Genomic DNA, 19218 nt, shown 5'->3' on the forward strand with positions numbered 1-19218 from the left:
AGACAAGGTTTCTGAAATGGGACCCAATGTCACCAGATGCTTTTAAAGTTTTTTCAATCGCTGCCTGCCAAATTTTTGATTCCAGTTTCAATTTTCCCCTATCCTTTCCAAAGGCAAGGTCTTTAGTATGTTTGTCAATGTTTATGGTACTAGTTTGATTAAAAGTAGAGGATCCACAGCATCTGTAAAGTGAAAAAAAAATGTAACATTTCTGATAGAAAGTCTTCAGTGGAACAGAAATCATAGTGTATCTTTCCATTTTCATACACTAAAACACTTGCTATGTGCATTGTATCTTTTGTGTTATTACATAGATTTCCAATGTTTGTTCCCTTCTTAATGTTAAGTCTACATTGCATGACTGTCTGGACTCTGAATTCAATACAGGAGCAGCAATGTGCTACAAAAGCAAATGACAATGGATTCTGGATCATCAGCCTGTCCAGGATGAGGGAGTGTCAATCAGGATCAATTTTGAAAACGTAATGATTACGTTTATGTACCAGTCTTACAGCCACTGTTTTGATAGGTTATAAAAGGTACAATTCAAACAAAAACACACACTAGCTGACAAAAAGTAGTGTGCATCAAATTATTCTAATAATTTTGGAAATAAATTTCAAGACTAATGAAGCAAAGCTTGAAAATCATACATGGGAATATATGATGTGTATTTTTTTCATGGGTCGGAATAATTTAATTAATTCATGTTTGATTTAACAATTAAGCACAATAATTACAGATATATTATGTCTTTAAAAATATCACTTTTTGTTGGAATTCTATCTTCTTGCAGCTTTCTGTTGATCCTTCCATCTGTAACTTGGGGGTAAATTTTAACTTTGCTGCCTGACAGAACAGATAGCATTCCCAAGTGTGGGATCCGGAATGTGTTTGGAGAACAATTACCAGCAGTTTTAAATTGAGAATTGAATGTGTTTCAGGAAACTCTCATGCTGATGCAAAGGTCTACGTGGCTCAAATTATTAACTTAGGAACAACAGCAGACCCTGAGATGCTGCTGTAATTTATGAAGGAAAACAGCAAGTTCAGGTATCGATAGTTAAAATGAATGATTTGCCAACTGTAAAATTTATTTTATTATGTCCTTTCCTCTGCTGTAACATTCTTTGAAACTTTGCAATGGATGCATGCTTGACAAAATCTATTGTAAAAATGTGGACAATTGTGCTATGCTGTGCATTTTCTTGGGAAACAATGACTGCATTTTGTACAAGGGTATGTTTAACAGTGTGGAACGACTGGCAATGTTTCCATTGGCAATGTTTTGTTTTTCCTCCTCAACGAAACACATTAGAGAGGTTGTCGGTGCGAACTCAGCTGTTTCTTACAGAATGTCCAGCCTTAGTGGTTACTGAAACTTCTTGAATCTGCTAAGTATTAGAAAGCATATTGACTAATGTGATGTGGAAATGAATGTATTATATCCTTATACTCTGCAGGTATTGCACTTACCACCCAGAGCCATTGACTAAGGAGGTGTTAACATTCAAGAGCACAAAGAAGCAAACTAATTCACCTTTGAATTTGAATTGGACACACACTGGAGCATCAGTTAGTTGATACAGTGAAAAAAAACTGATACACAAAATGAGGTACATTAACTTGGATAGTTGGTTTGTGATGCAGAGTGATACCAACAGAATGGATTCAATTTGTGCACTGGCTGAGCTTATCACGAAGATCCCTCCTTCTCAATGTCTCTCTTTGCCTGAGGCACAGTGACCCTCCGGTTAAACCACCACCAGTTGTCACTCTCTCATGATTTGATTTGATTTGATTTATTATTGTCACATGTACCTAGGTACCATTAGAAGTTTTGTTTTGCATGCAGTATAGGCAGATCATTCCATACAAAGTGCAATAGGTAATAGAGTTGTGTGTAACATACAATATTTTGGCTGCAAAATGCTTTCTATTATGCATCCAAAAAATTAGTAACAGTCATTATGGGCATGCCAAATTTCCTTAGCCTCCTGAGGAAGTAGAGGCATTGATGTGCTTTCTTGACTGTAGCATCAGTGTGGGACCAGGACAGTTTGTTGGTGATCATCACACCTAGGAACTTGATGCTAATCAGAGGCTTGTCCTCTGGGACTATCATGACTTTACTTTAGTACCTAGAGTAAGTTATAGTTTACAATTTCTCTGTTTTGCAACTCTACTGTGATCTAGTCACTAATTTTACTCCATCTTTCCTGTCATTCTATTTCTTCTGTTGTGTTTAATGCCTTTGGAATATGTGGAGCTGAACATCAGTTTTTTAATCTCAGATTCTCTCTTCTCACAAGTCAAACCATTCTAGACAACAAACATATGTAAATCGAGTCTTTTTTTTTTAGTGTTCAGCATGTCCATTTTCTCTGAGTACATAAATAGCCTTTAACAAATGATGATTTTCAAGATGGCACTGAGATCTACAAACATGAGGCTATAGTTCTGCATAATCAAAATGATAAGGAGGTCAGTCAATATTGTGGTCATGTATCAGTAAATGAAACATATTGTCATAATTACTATCCTCAAAATATCCTCTTCCTTCATCATCTTGCTCACAAACATATCATGCTCCACTTTGCATTGTCATCTGATTATTTACTCACTCTTCCTTCTGGGACAGGTCATCTTTATTTCATGATCCACTCATGCTGTTGTGTGTAGCTTTACTGTCACTTTCTATGTACTGATCCTGAAGGTTCATGTCTTTCACTATAAAGAGCTTGGCAGGACTGGATGGAAATAAAGTTTTCATAATGGAAAACAATACATTTCCTACCTGATGGTGTGGAATACCTGGTTCCAGGATGTGGATGTATGAATGCTCCTCCTGTACCCATTAAAAAAAAAGTATCTTCTATAGTCTTTTAATGCTGTTAGGTCATGGTAGTTACCCAGCACAATTTTTTGATATGTTTCTTCCAGTCTTATAGTTCACATTAGTTTCAGTTGGATCACATTTCCGTGAGGTTGACTTCTTCATATCTTTACAACTCACCTCTATATATTGTGTTGAGGTTTGATTATATATGTTTAACAAATGAAGATCCTGTTTGTGGGTTCTGGGGTTTTTAAATCTTACAATTCTACAGTTTGGTGGAGGTCAAGTCCTTCACAACTCAATGGTTATCAAACGACATGAGCTCTTGTGGGTATGGGACTGGTTTCTTTTCTTACAAGGCCATTCAGTCTTTAGCATTATGTTGTCTGTCTCTGATTTTGTTTCTTACTCCTCCCATGTATTAAAATTTATAGCATCTTGTGAAATCACATGTTTACATGTTCTTCAATGTCCAAGTTATCTTATTATCATTAAAGCAATAATTATATGGCTAAGCACGCAACTACTCAGTTGTACAAACCTGGGTTACCTGTGTAAATGGAGCAGATATATCACAGTCTGCCCTTGTCTCTGCTGGGGTATTTGCATTCCGTTTCCAACAATAACTGTAACACATAAGCAATTGGTCATTCCCCTCTTTCAGTGTACTGTAGCAGCACAGCTTGAATTGCAATTACTTTCAAATCTGTTCTGACAACTATTTCTGCATGTGGGTGGAAATGGATAATGACTGGTGAAGACATATCTTGACCTTTAACATGTCAAGCATTGCATTTGTTGTAATCCATTCCCATTGTTCATCATCGTGCAATAGCTTCTGAAGAAGCTGTATGTAATTAAGACTAAATTCATGATAAAAGTTGACAATGTCAAATCCTGCATGTTAGAAGGAAAGCAAATCTTCACAGGACTTATACACTTAATGATAAGGTCCTCAAAAGTGTTGCTGAACCAAGAGACCTCGGATTGCAGGTTCATAGCTCCTTGAAAGTGGAATGGCAGGTAGATAAGATAGTGAAGAAGGTGATTAGTATGTTTTCCTTTATTGGTCAGAGTATTGAGTACAGGGGTTGGGAGGTCATGTTGCCACTGTACAGGACATTGGTTAGGCCACTGTTGGAATATCGCGTGCAATTCTGGTCTCCTTCCTATCAGAAAGATGTTGTGAAACTCGAAAGGGTTCAGAAAAGATTTACAAGGATGTTGCCAGGGTTGGAGAATTTGAGCTAGAGGGAGAGGCTGAACAGGCTAGGGCTGTTTTCCCTGAAGCATCGGAGGCTGAGGGGTGATCTTATAGAGGTTTATAAAATCATGAGGGGCATGGGTAGGATAAATAGAAAAAGGCTTTTCCCTGGGGGAGGGGGAGTCCAGAACTAGAGGGCATAGGTTTAGGGTGAGAGGGGAAAGACACAAAAAAGACCTGAGGGGCAACTTTTTCACGCAGAGGACGGTACGTGTATGGAATGAGCTACCAGAGTAAAAAGTGAGGTCTGCAGATGCTGGAGATCAGAGCTGAAAATGTGTTGCTGGTTAAAGCACAGCAGGTCAGGCAGCATCCAAGGAACAGGAAATTCGACGTTTCGGGCCAGAGCCCTTCATCAGGAATTCCTGTTCCTTGGATGCTGCCTGACCTGCTGTGCTTTAACCATCATGAGCTGCCAGAGGAAGTGGTGGAGGCTGGTACAATTGCAACATTTAAAAGGCATCTCGATGGATATATGAATAGGAAGGGGTTGGAGGGTTATGGACCAGGTATTGGCTGGTGGGACTAGATTGGGTTGGGATATCTGGTTGGCATGGATGAGTTAGACCAGAGGGCCTGTTTCTGAACTGTACATCTCTGTGACTCTAAGTCACAAGTATATGAATAACTTGATGCTGTTGTGTGTAGCTTTACTGTCACTGTATGTTCTAGAAAGTCAATCTCAGAAGATACAAATTTGCACTTGTCCATATTGAGCATCAGATTGTATTGTACAAATTGAGTGAACACCACCACACCAAAATGCTGATCATGTTCTGCTTTGTCCCTTCCAAAGACAGATACATTGTCAAATAAATTATGCTAGGTGCTGCACTTAGTGCATGTAGCAGTCTGTGGTACAGAAAAAATACCATTTTGAATGACAAAAATTGTAATGTATCAGTTTTGCTTCAATGATATAGCTTAATACATATCGAATTTATGAAGATCATGGCAGTTCATAGGAAGTGAATACCTGGCTGGGATAATATCTTTGTTGACCATCCTTAGATTGTTTATTGATCCAAAGTGCACAGTGCACAAGTGATGATATTATTAGGCTCTATTATAATGGTGGTGATTGCAAAAAACAACTGTCTCAAATTTTGCAACTGTGGTGTACTTGACATATTATTGCAAGGAGCATGACAGTGCCTCTTAGTCTCCCCAACAGTCATGAACAAGGAAGGATACTGTTGGGTATAGGCAAAAGTGGGTACTGCAGATGCTGGAAAGCAGAGTCTAGGTTAGAGTGGTGCTGGAAAAGCACAGCAGGTCAGGCATCATCCAAGGAGCAGGAAAATTGACGTTTCGGGCAAAAGCCCTTCATTCCTACTGTTGGGTATAGTTGTGTGCTTTGTTAGATTTTTGAGTTTCAACTTATTGAAATGGTTTTATACCTTTGGCTAAATGGAATGTGAACCTGTCTGGTGTGACATTTATTTTTAGTGCACTGGACCTGTTGCTATTTACAAAACTGGAACAATCGTCTCATTATAACCTAGATTATACGGTGGTTCAGTGATTAGCACTTCTGTCTCACAGTGCCCGGGACCAGGATTTAACTCAAGCTTCGGACGACTGTCTGTGTGGAGTTTGCACATTCTCCCCATGTCTATGTGAGTTCCTCTGTGTGTTCTGGCTTCTTCCCACAGTCAAATGATGTGCAGGTTAGGTGAATTGGCTATGCTGAATTGCCTATAGTGTTCAGGGATGTGTAGGTTAGATGTATTAGTCAGGGGAAATGTCTTAGGGTAAGGGAATGGATGTAGGTGGCTTACTCTTTGGAGGGCCAGTGTGGACTTATTGGGCCAAATGGCCTGTTCCCACACTGTAGGGATTCTATGATGAAGAATGTTTTTCACAGGAGTGGGAGAAAGTTGAGAAAAATAAATGTGAGAGTTTGTCACTCAACTTCAATACATTTGTACTGACATGGATGGGAATTGATACTGAATACCCACAATCTCAACAGAATATTTCTTAAAACAGCCTAATGCTTTACCATCCATGATGATCCACAGACTGTTCCTCATTCGCAGGAAAAGACTCCCCTTGTGTTGCATCAATGAAGTCCTCTCCTTCAATGACCTTCAATGCCTGTTCTGGCAGGAGTTACACTTTTTCATTCAAGCTAGATATAGAGTTGGAAACTAATGAGTCCCACCACAATTTGGACAAATGTTTGACAATATTGGACTGTATTGAGATATATGTTGATGAGACTGCTGAGATCTCGTCCATTGCTCTTGTAAGTAAGGTATTAAGGTAACTCTATGTGATATCAAAAATGCCTAGGGGCATGGATACCACAAGGGCTATGTGCCCGATAACATTCTTGTAATAGTGCTGAATAATTATCTCCAGAATTTGCCATATCCCTAGCCAAGCTATTATCACAGGCAACTATCCAACAATGTCTGTACGCAAAAGGCAAGACAGTTCTAACCTGACCAATTATTGCCCCATCAGTCTACTCTCAATGATCAGTGAAAGTAGTGGAAAGTGACACTATCAAACAGTACCTGCTCAGTAATAGAGCAGGAGAATCGACGTTTTAGGCATAAGAACTTCTTGAGGAATTCCCGATGAAGGGCTTATGCCCGAAACGTCAATTCTCCTGCTCCTTGGATGCTGTCTGACCTGCCGTGCTTTTCTAGCAACACATTCTCGACTCTGATCTCCAGCATCTACAGTCCTCACTTTCTCCTAGTTGATTTCAACCTTACTGCGAAGCCTCTTCCAAGGATGCCTGCCTTGAAGAAATTCTCCTCCTCTCTCTACAAAGATCTCAGTGAGTCCCTTTCTCACCGTATCACCCAAATCCTCGATTTCTGATGAAGGGCTTATGCCCGAAACGTCAATTCCCCTGCTCCTTGGATGCTGCCGACCTGCTGTGCTTTTCCAGCATCACATTCTCAAGTCTGAGCTCCAGCATCTGCAGTCCTCACTTTCTCCTGCTCAGTAATACCTTGTTCACTCACATTCAGTTTGGGTTCTCCCAGGGCCACTCAGCTCCTGAACACATTACAACCTTGGTTCAAATGTGGACAAAAGAGCTAAATGCCAGAGGTAATGTAACGGTGACTGTCCTTGATAACCGAGACATATTTGACCAAGTGTGACATCAAGGAGCCCTGGTCTTTGGGCTATTTATCTCAGGATTGATATACTGACATTGAAGACTGAAATGAGAAGGTTTACCAGGCTGATCCTGGGTGTGAAGGGACTGTTTTATGAGGAGAGGTAGAGGAGGTTGGACCATGGTGAAACTATTGTAGTATGAAAAAAATCAATCTGAAATATTCCTAATATATAGCCCAAATTGATGATGAACTATTATCATACTAAATCATAATAAATGTTTGTAACTGCAGTGCGAAGTAAATCTGAAAATATGCAATTAACACTGTGATTAAGCTGTAACATATGAACATACAAAATAGAGGTAGACTATTTGGCATGCTCAAGTCTACTCTGCTATTTAATAAGACTATAACTGATTTAATAAGACTATAACTGATACTATTGTCCCTCACAAGAATCTATCTAACTTTGCCATATGGCAATATGTTCAAATCCTGAGACAGAGTTCCAATTTTGAGAGAAAAGAATTCTCTCTATCTCTGTCCTGAAAGGGTGATTTCTAATTTTAAAACTGTACTTTACTAATTCCTAACTCACAAGAGACAATATCCTCTCCATGTCCATTTCCCCAAGACCATTTAGGATTGTTTACACTTCCATAAAGTTACCTATCGCTCTAAATGTTTATTATAACTCAACTCCAGTGGAGAAAACCTAACTCTCCAACCAACTCTCACAATACTCATTCCAGGCATCAATCCAGTAAACCTCTTCTGAAACTGCTCCACTGAATTTACATACTCCCTGGAATAAGGGTACCAAAACTGCACATGGTAAATGAGTCGTGGTGCCACAAATGCCCTGTGACACCTCCCAAAATGTTATGACTTACACACCAGAACAATTAGCTCCTTCTGAACCTTAGAATTCTCCATTTAAATAATATCCTTTTACCATTCTTCCTTTCAAAGTGACCAACTTCACATTTTCCTAAATTATACTTCAGAACTTTTCCCACTCACTTCACCTTCTATATCTGTCTGCAAATTCCTTCTGTTGTCTGCATAATTGTTTTTTGTACCTTTATTTGTGCTGTCTGTAAATTTAGATGCCCTCTTTATAGTCATAGATATAAATTGTAAAAAGTGGAAGCCCCAGCACAGATTTCTGTGGGACTTCATTCATCACATCCTGGAAATCAGACAAAGACACAATTATGTGTGTTTTCTATTCATGACAATCATGTTAATGTACTATCACCTACAATATAAACTTTTGTTTTCCGCCATAAACTTTCATGTGATATCTTATTAAATACCTTCTGAAATTCAAGTGTAACATATCAACAAGCTCCCCTTTAGCTACAGCACATCTTACTCTTTCAAAAATCAAAAATAACATTGCCATGAGTAAGTTACAGAATAGATTTGAAAGCTTACTGAAACAGATCCAAAAATTGTAACAATAACTAAATCTGTTGCCAAATATCAGCAAGACATTGATCAAAAATTGCATCAAACTGAAATTTACTTATGTTAAATGATTCACAAAACACAAAGTAAATTGATAACAAAGGAAAAATAGTGAGTTTTCTATTAACAGTTGCTATTAGCAGCATGAATTTCTGGGATTTAATCGGTTCCTCTATTCTTTCTTTAGCATTGAATCATGAGTACATTCTTCCTATCAGACAAGGCTACAAATAATTAATGTGTGCCAGATGTTGAAATAAATTTACAGGAATAAAAGGGTTAAAACAATCCATAAATGATATGTAGACAATATTTTTGCATCATGATTACGGGATCATGTCAAAGCAGGACAATCTAGTCTATCCACTTTACAAGGGAACAGAATCAATCTACCTTTATTTTATTAACTTACTGAGTTCAACCATTTTACAGTCTATATATTCTTCCATTTTGTTATTTATCTATTCGTCATTATTTACCTTACATTCTCATAACTGAGGAGTCCCCATATACATTTATTCACCAATGTTACTGTCTACTCACTCACTCATTTTATCAACTATGTTGCTAGGCATTCATGCACTTTCCTTACTGTTCATTCATTGACCACATTATAATTCGCTTCCTCCATGTGTCGTATCAGTGACTCATTTTTCATCCAATATCTAAATCATCCAATAGTTCTAACCCAGGCAACACTGTCAACATCCACTCAGCCACTTCATTATTCATTCCATTAAGAATTTATTACCTACTGAACTACTCACCGAGTTATCACATGCAATCTTTGCACACCTGTCCACCCCATAATATTATTTCCAAACAGCCACCTAATTGTGTACTTTACTAACTTTAACTAACACAATAATTATTCAGTGACAATTCCCCAACCAAAAATATTGCTTCTTTCATCTAATTGCAGTAAAAATGGACTGAAAAACATATTTTATAAACCACTTTACTGAGTTCAGAAGGATGAAAAGATGAATGAGATGTTTTAGGAAGTTGAGACAATGCTGAAAAACAAAGGTCTTAGAAATATTAGAGTTTCTTCATTTATTGGTTGGGGTGATGTGAATACATAAGTATCCACGAGATTGAATTACTGGGCCTTATCTTTATAGGAACATCAAACAGGATGTCTGTCAGTCTTATTTATTGCTTAGCAATGTAAGAAGACATTGGGAGGCCAGAGTGAGTGACCCCCATTGCAGGGACATTACCACAGCAAATCAAATCTACAGAATAGGATCAAATTTTCACAGCCCCCGAACTGTGCAGATTAGAACTGCAGACATATGCCTTCCCAGCTCAAGAAACTGGTTCATATCCTCTCACTGAACTTAGAGGACTGCATACTTACTGGGGGTGTGAATAGGGCACAAGGAGATTGGGTTGCCAATGAGTGTATGATTAGGGGCCAGGTGGGAGGGGTGCCAAGGTATAAAGCAGCCAGGTGACCAGGATATTTATGGCGAGTCGAAGTAAGAATGTGTCTGGAACTGCGTGGCTGTGTTAGGTCCAATGGTAGGATGGGGGTGGGCTGAGTCCCAGGAAGCGGGTGAGAGTGGGTTTGGGTCCCGGGTAGGGGTTCTGGTCTGACAGTGGGAGGCAGACGAGAGTACTTCACTGTTTAGGAGGCAGGAAGGGTCTGGGGCACTTGTAGTTGGGGTGTGTGAGGCAAGTTGCAGCTTCAATTTTATAGTTACTTAGGAGTTAGAGTCGTTATTTAATGCTCTAACTTCTCCTGAGTCACAATTTACCGAACTTCAGTGCAAACCTCTAAATTATCTGATTTAAATAGATACTTTTGAAGGTTTCATGTGCAGGGCACAGTCCAACTGCATCTTAAATTTCATCAGTATCTGCTGTGGTGTAGATGCCAGGGTGTCCCCATGCACATGCCTTTCTTCAATTTAGAAATGATTAAAAGGACCATGGTGTGCATAGTTCTGGATGTGGGTTTGTCCGCTGATACTAGGTAACATGTTCAGTGAGCCTCTTGATGAAGCACTGCTGATGATTCCTGCTTTCTATTTATACGTTTGGGTTTCTTTAGGTTGGTGATGTCATTTCCTGTAGTGACGTCATTTCTTGTGGTGATGTCATTTTCTATTCTTTTTCTCGGGGGTAATAAATCTGGTCCAAGTCAATGTGTCTGTTGATAGAGTTCCATTCTTCTAGGAATTCTCATGCGTGTCTCTGTTTAGTTTATCCTAGGATGAATGTGTTGTCCCAGTCGAAGTGGTGTCCTTCCTCATCTGTATGTAAGGATACTACTGAGAGAGGGTCATGTCGTTTTGTGCACAGTTCTTAAGCAGAATGGATACTCTCTATAGTATCAAATTATGCACTATGAGACTTTCTCATCCCATGATGACAACTTGGAGGCAAGAGTGGTGGCTACCCACATCCTCAGCACTTCCTATCCAACCCATCAGATTTTACAAAGGGCAGAACAAAAAAGAAAAGTCTCTATCTGCTGAATTGGTAAGGTAACTCTTTTTTTTTATTATTCTTTATTTTTCTACATTCTTTTTGGGAATTTAGAATAGTGGGACTGGCAGTTAGGGCAGTTGAATGCTCCTCTTGTATAATGTGGGAGGTAAGGGTCACCACAGGTGTCCCTGCTGAGTGTATCTGTGGTAAGTGCACCTGATTCCAGCTCTTCGAAAACCACGTTAGGGAACTGGAGCTGGAGCTGGATGAACTTCGGATCATTCAGGAGGTAGAGGGGATTATTGAGAGGAATTACAGGGACGTAGTCAATCCTCAGATGCAAGAAAGAAGCAATGGGTTACAGTCAGGAAACAGAAAGAGAACCAGCAGGCAGAGCAGGGAACCTGTCAAGCCGTTCCCCACAATAACAAGCATACCATTTTGGATACTATTTGGGTGGAAAACAAGTTACCAGGGGTAAGCAATGGGGCACAGGCCTCTGGCACAGAGTCTGTCTCTGCTTCTCAGAAGGGAAGTGGGGAGAGGAGCAGAGCATTAGTCATTGTAGACTCCATAGTTAGGAGAACAGATAGGAGGTTCCGTGGGATTGAAAGTGACTCATGGTTGGTTTGTGGCCTCCCAGGGTTCATGATGTCTCTGATCATGTTTTTAAGTTCCTTGAGGAGAAGGGGGAGCAGCCTCAAGTTATGGTCCATATAGGTACTAATGACATAGATAGGTAAAAGGGATGGGAATTTAAGGCAGAAATTCAGGGAGCTAGGATGGAAGCTTAGTGCTAGAACAAACAGAGTTATTATCTCTGGTTTGTTGTCCATGTCACATGCTAGCAAGGTGAGGAATAGTGAGAGAGAGGAGTTGAACATGTGGCTACAGGGATGGTGCAGGAGTGAGGGTTTCGGTACCTGGATAATTGGGGATCAATCTGGGGTAGGTGGGACCTCTATAAACAGATGGTCCACACCTGAACTAGAGGGATACCGGTATCCTGAGGGGGGGTGAAATTTGCTAATGCTTTTTGGGGGGTTTAAACTAATTAATTCAGCAGGGGGATAAGAACAAGGGCGGCACGGTGGCACAGTGGTTAGCACTGCTGCCTCACAGCACCAGAGACCTGGGTTCAATTCCCGCCTCAGGTGACTGACTGTGTGGAGTTTGCACGTTCTCCCCGTGTCTGCGTGGGTTTCCTCCGGGTGCTCCGGTTTCCTCCCACAGTCACAAAGATGTGCAGGTCAGGTGAATTGGCCATGCTAAATTGCCCGTAGTGTTAGGTAAGGGGCATGGGTATGGGTGGGTTGCGCTTTGGCGGGTCGGTGTGGACTTGTTGGGCCGAAGGGCCTGTTTCCACACTGTAAGTAATCTAATCTAAAACCTAACTTGTAGTTCCATTGTCCAGGAGGTCGAGAGTAGTGAGGTCAGAAATATGCAGCATGGATTGGGGCTTGGCACTTCAATGTTGTGGCCATTTTGGAGACATGGATAGAGCAGGGACAGGAATGGCTGTGGCAGGTTCTGGGATTTCAATGTTTCAGTAAGAACATAAAAGATAGTAAAAGAGGGGGAAAGTGTGGCATTGTTAGTCAAGGACAGTATTAAGGAAGCAAAAAAGACATTTAAAGACTGGATTACTGAGGTAGTGAGAGTTGAGGTTAGAAATAGGAAAGGAGAGGTCACCCTGTTGGGATTTTTCTATAGGCCTACAAATAGTTCCAGAGATGTAGAGGAAAGGATAGCAAAGATAATTCTGGATAGGAGCGAGTGTAACAAGTTAGTTGTTACGGGGGCCTTTAACTTTCCAAATATTGACTGGAAATACTGTAGTTCGAGTACTTTAGATGGGTCAGGTTTTGTCCTTTACGTGCAGGATGCTTTCCTGACACAGTATGTAGACAAGCCAACAAGGGGCAAGGCCACATCACATTTGGTACTAGTTAATGAACCTGGCCAGGTGTTAGATTTGGAGGTAGGTGAGCACTTTGGTGATAGTGACCACAATTCGGTCGTTTACTTTAGCGATGGAAAGGGACAGGTATATACAGCAGGGCAAGAATTATTGTTGGGAGAAAGACAATTATGATGCATTTAGGCAAGATTTAGGACACATCAGATGGGGAAGCAAACTGCAGGGAATGGGTACAGTTGAAATGTGGAGCTTATTCAAGGAACAGCTACTGTATACCCTTGATAAGTATGTACCTGTCAGGCAGGAAGGAAGTGGTCGAGTGAGGGAACTGTAGTTTACTAGAGAAGTTGAATCTCTTTGTAGAGCTTCATCAGTAATGAGGAGAATGTGCCAGGCAGGCTAAGATAAAAGGTAGGGAGGAGGGACTTGGGGGAGGAGTGATGGAGATGTGATAGGTGGAAGGAGGTCAAGGTGAGGGTGATAGGCCGGAGTGGGGTGGGGGCGGAGAGGTCAGGAAGAAGATTGCAGGTTAGGAGGGCGGTGCTGAGTTGAGGGAACTGACTGAGACAAGGTTTTCTTCATCAGGAATGAGGAGAGTGTGCCAAGCAGGCTAAGATAAAAGGTAGGGAGGAGGGAGCTAAGATAAAAGGTAGGGAGGAGGGAGCTAAGATAAAAGTAGGGAGGAGGGAGCTAAGATAAAAGGTAGGGAGGAGGGAGCTAAGATAAAAGGTAGGGAGGAGGGAGCTAATGCCCGAAGCTAATGAAGGGCTTATGCCCGAAACGTCGAATTTCTTATTCCTTGGATGCTGCCTAACCTGCTGTGCTTTAACCAGCAACACATTTTCAGCAAGTTGAATCTCTTGTCAAGAAGATGAGATGTCAAGGCTCAGTTGGGTGCTTGAGAGTTGCACGTTAGCCAGGAAAGACCTAAAAAGAGAGCTAAGAAGAGCCAGAAGGGGACATGAGAAGTCGTTGGCAGGTAGAATCAAGGAAAACCCTAAAGCTTTCTATAGGTATGTCAGGAATAAAAGAATGACTAGAGAGAGATCCGGGCCAACCAAGGATAATTGTGGGAAGTTGTGCATGAAGTCCGAGGAAATAGGGGAAATGCTGTATGAATATTTTTTGTCAGTATCCACGCTGGAAAAAATAAATGTTTTTGAGGAGAATACTGAGATACAGGCTACTAGGTAAGACTGATTTGGCTTTCACAAGGAGGAGATGTTAGCAGTTCTGGAAAGTGTGAAAATAGATAAATCCCTGGGCCAGATGGGATTTATCCTCAGATTCTCTGGGAAGCTCGGGAGGAGATTGCAGAACTTTTAGCTTTGATCTTTATGTTGTCGTTGTCTTCAGAAATAGTGCCAGAAGACTGGAGCATAGCAAATGTTGTCCCCCTTGTTCTGGAAGAGGAGTAGAGACAACCCTGGTAATATAGACCAGTAAGCCTTACTTGTGTTGTGGATAAACTGTTGGAAAAGTTTATAAGAGATGGGATTTATAATCATCTAGAGAGGAATAAGTTGATTAGGAATAGTCAACATGGTTTTGTGATGAGTAGGTCGTGCCTCACAAACCTTATTGAGTTCTTTGAGATAGTAACCAAACAGATGGATGAGGGTAAAATGGTTGATGTGGTGTATATGGATTTCAGTAAGGCTTTTGATAAGGATCCCCACGGTAGGCTATTGCACAAAATACGAAGGCATGGGATTGAGGGGGCTTTAGCGGTTTGGATCAGAAATTGGCTAGTTGAAAGAAGACAGAGGGTGGTGGTTGATGGGAAACATTCATCCTGGATCTCAGTTAGTAGTGGTGTACCGCAAGGATCTTTTAGGCGCCTCTGCCATTTGTCATTTTTATAAATGACCTAGTTGAGGGCATAGAAGGATGGGTTAGTAAATTTGTGGAGTCAGTGGAATTGTGGATAGTACTGAAGGATTTTGCAGGTTACAGAGGGACACAGATAAGCTGCAGAGCTGGGATGACAGGTGGCAAATGGAGTTTAATGTGGAAAAGTGGGAGGTGATTCAGTTTGGAAAGAGCAACAGGAATAAAGAATACCGGGCTAATGGTAATATTCTTGGTAGTGTCGATGAGCTCAGTGTCCATGTACATAGATCCCTGAAAGTTGCCACCCAACTTGATAGGGTTGTTAAGAAGGCATTCGGTGTGTTAGCTTTTATTGGTTGCCGGATTGAGTTTGAGGGCCACGAGGTCATACTGCAGCCACACAAAACTCTGGTGCAGCTGCATTTGAAGTATTGCATACAGTTGTGGTCACTGCATTTTAGGAAGAATGTAGAAGCTTTGGAAAGGGTTCAGAGGAGATTGACTAGGATATTGCCTGGTGTGGAGGGAAGGTGTTATAGAGAAGAACTTTGAGAGGTGACTTAACCGAGACGCACAAGATGATCAGAGGGCTAGATAAGGTGGACAGTGAGAACCTTTTTCATCAGATTGTGATGGCTAGCATGAGGGGACATAGCTTTAAATTGAGGGGTGATAGATGTAGGACAGATGTCAGAGGTAGTTTCTTTACTAAGAGTGTAGTATGAGTATGGAACACACTGTCTGCAACAGTAGTAGATTTGTCAACTTTAAGGGCATTTAAACGGTCATTGGATAAACATATGGATGAACATGGAATAGTGTAGGATAGATAGGCTTCAGATTGGTTCCACAGGTCGGTGCAAAATCAAAGGCCGAAGGGCCTCTACTCCGCTGTAATGTTCTATGTTCTATGACCCAGTTGGGAGCTAATATAATTGGCTCCCTGCAGCATAATCGGTTCCTCTTGTCGCCTTAGCATATGTAAACTCCAGTTAATGTACATTTGATAAATCAAATAAAATAAAGTCACATGCAGAAAATTGTGCAATTATAAAACTAGTTTGAATGTCAGATTGAATAACAGGATTATTGATGTTTGGAACAGGTTGTTCACTTGTGCAATTTTGTTGCAAATGTTCAAAAAGGCAAATTCCTGGAAAAGGTCAATATGACCATGAACAATGGTCAGTCGAACATTGGTCATTATCATCTCCTGGAACTCTTTTTGGATTGTCTTCAAGGGATCAAACTGAAATTTCCTGAATACTCAAGTTGGCTGTTATTTTGAAATGCTTTTTTTGAACCTCTTCCAGGAGGTTACTGGCTGTTGGTGGCCCAGGATAAATGATGGTCATGTTACTTAGTTACAACATTGTATCGTGGGACAGGAATTTTGAACGTAGTTAAAAATCACACAACACCAGGTTATAGTCCAACAGGTTTATTTAGAGGCACTAGTTTTCGGAGTGCTGCTCCTTCATCAGGTGGTTGTGGAGCATAAGATCATAGGACACAGAATTTATAACAAAAGTTTACAATGTGTTGTAACTGAAATTATATATTTAAAAAGACCTGTATTGTTTGTTAAGTCTCTCATCTTTTAGAATGGGGATGTTGGTTTCAGTTTTTTCATATGTAAATTCCAGAACTTTCTGAAAGTTACATTCTCAAGTGAACTTTAACAATAGGTGCCTTGGTTGGCGAAGATAATTCATTGAAGGTGTGAGGTGCACTGTGTGAGGCTGTCTGTGCCCCAATGTTCAGACTGATTCTCATCTAAAAAAGGTATTCACAGAATCTTACATGCATTCATGCAGTTTTTGAGCAAAAATAACATGTAATTCTGCAAGTACAAATTCACCCCACAAACTTTTATGTATATGTGTGTGTGCATGTGGGTGTGTCTGTGCGTGTGTGCAGGGGGAGCGGTTATGAGTGTCGGTGAGAGAATATGTGTATGTGTGTGAGCGTAAAGGTGTATAAATTTGTGAGAGGGTGCATGTGTATGTGCGAGAATGTATGTCTGAGCGTATGAGAGGGAGCTTGTGTATGACAGAGGGTCTGCATGTGTCTGTGTGTATGTCTGTGTGTGTATAGTGCAGTGGTGTCACCTGTAGTGAGACTTGAATCCAAGGTCCCGTTTGAGGCCATCCCCATGGGTACTAAACTTGGCTATCAGCCTCTGCTTGGCCACTTTGCGGTGTTGCCTGTCCTGAAGTCTGCCTTGGAGGATGGTCACCCAAAGGTCCGAGGTTGAATACCTCAGACCGCTGAAGTGTTCCCCGACTGGGAGGGAACTCTCCTGTCTGCTGATTGTTGTGCACTGTTCATTCATCCGTTGCCATAGCCTCTGCTCGGTCTCACCAATGTACCATGCCTCAGGGCATCCTTGCCTGCAACGTATGATATAGAAAATGTTGACTGAGTCGCATGAGTAGCTGCCACGTACATGGTGGGAGGTGTCCCCACGTGTGATGGTGGTATCCCTCTTGACACTCTAACACATCTTGCAGCATCTATCGTGACAAGGTTGTATGGTGTTGTCCTGAAAGCTGGGCAGTTTGCTGCGAACAATGATCTGTTTGAGGTTTGGTGGCTGTTTAAAGGTGAGGAGTGGAGGTGTGGGGAAGGTCTTGGCAAGGTGCTCATCCTCATTGATAATGTGTTGAAGGCTGTGAAGAACATGGCATGGTTTTTTGGCTCCTGGGAAATACTGGACAATGAAGGGTACCCTGTCGGTTGCAGCACATGTCTGTCTCCTGAGGAGGTCATTACAGTTCCTTGCTGTGGTACGTCTGAACTGGCAGTCGATGAGTTCAGCATCGTACCCCGTTCTTATGAGGGCATCCTTGAGTACTTCCAAGTGCCCGTCACATTCCTCCTCATCTGAACAGACGCTATGGCAACGGATGAATGAACAGTGCACAACAATCAGCAGACAGGAGAGTTCCCTCCCAGTCGGGGAACACTTCAGTGGTCTGAGATATCCAACCTCGGACCTTTGGGTGACTATCCTCCAAGGCGGACTTCGGGACAGGCAACACCGCAAAGTGGCCAAGCAGAGGCTGATTGCCAAGTTTAGTACCCATGGGGATGGCCTCAAACGGGACCTTGGGTTCAAGTCCCACTGTACAGCTGTTTTAATATGTTTTGGGTGGAAGCTGGAGAAGTGTAGTATCGTGAGGTTATCCGTGGGTTTGCGGTTGAGTGTGGTGCTGAAGTGCCCATCCTTGATGGAGACGCATGTGTCCCAGAATGAGACAGATACTAGACAGTAGTCCATGGTGAGTTTGATGGTGGGATGAAACTCGTTGATATCACTGTGTAGTTGTTTCAGTGACTCCTCGCCATGGGTCCAGGGGAAGAAAATGTCATGAATATTCATGGTGTATAGTGTTGGTTGGAGATCCTGCATATAGAAATCTTGTTTGAACCTGTGCATGAAAACGTTTGCATATTGGGGTGCAAATCTATTCCTCAAGGCTGTTCTGTGTGTCTGGATGAAGAACTGGTTGTCAAAGATGAAAATGTGGTTGAGGATAAAGTGGATGGGTTGTAGAATGGTGTTTGGAGATTAGCAGTTGTTGTTGTTGAGTACTCAGGCTGTTGCTGTGATGCCGTCATTGTGGTGGATGACAGCATTGTGGTGTAGAATGCTGAAACATCCATTATGATGAAAAATGTCCCCAGTTCCACTGGTCCATGGGTGCTGCGTTTCTGTAAGAAATCTGTAGTGTCATGACAGAAGCTGTATACGGGTTTCAAGATGCCTTCGATGTAGCCTGAGAGGTTCTCAGACAGGGTCCCAAAGCCTGACACGATGGGACATAGAACATAACAGGCCCTTGGGCCCACGATGTTGTGCTAAACATTTGTCCTAGCTTAAGCACCTATCCATGTACCTATCCAATTGCTGCTGAAAGGTCACCAATGATTCTGACTCTGCCTCTCCCACAGGCAGCACATTCCATGCCCCCACCACTCTCTGGGTAAAGAACCTACCCCTGACATTCTCCCTATACCTTCCACCCTTCACCTTAAATTTATGTCCCCTTGTAACACTCTGTTATACCTGGGGAAAAAGTCTCTGACTGTCTACTCTATCCATTTCCCTGATCATCTTATAAACCTCTATCAAGTCACCCCTCATCCTTCGCCGTTCCAATGAGAAAAGGCCTATCACTCTCGACCTATCCTCATACGACCTATTCTCCATTCCAGGCAACATCTGGGTAAGTCTCCTCTGCACCCTCTCCAAAGTTTCCACATCTTTCCTAAAGTGAGGCAACCAGAACTGCACACAGTAAGGCGACCAGAACTGCACACTGGACATCGTGGTGTGTTAACTTTGAGTATCTTTGGA

Source organism: Hemiscyllium ocellatum, chromosome 7 (genome assembly GCF_020745735.1).
Source record: "Hemiscyllium ocellatum isolate sHemOce1 chromosome 7, sHemOce1.pat.X.cur, whole genome shotgun sequence".
Classification (NCBI taxonomy): Eukaryota; Metazoa; Chordata; class Chondrichthyes; order Orectolobiformes; family Hemiscylliidae; genus Hemiscyllium; species Hemiscyllium ocellatum.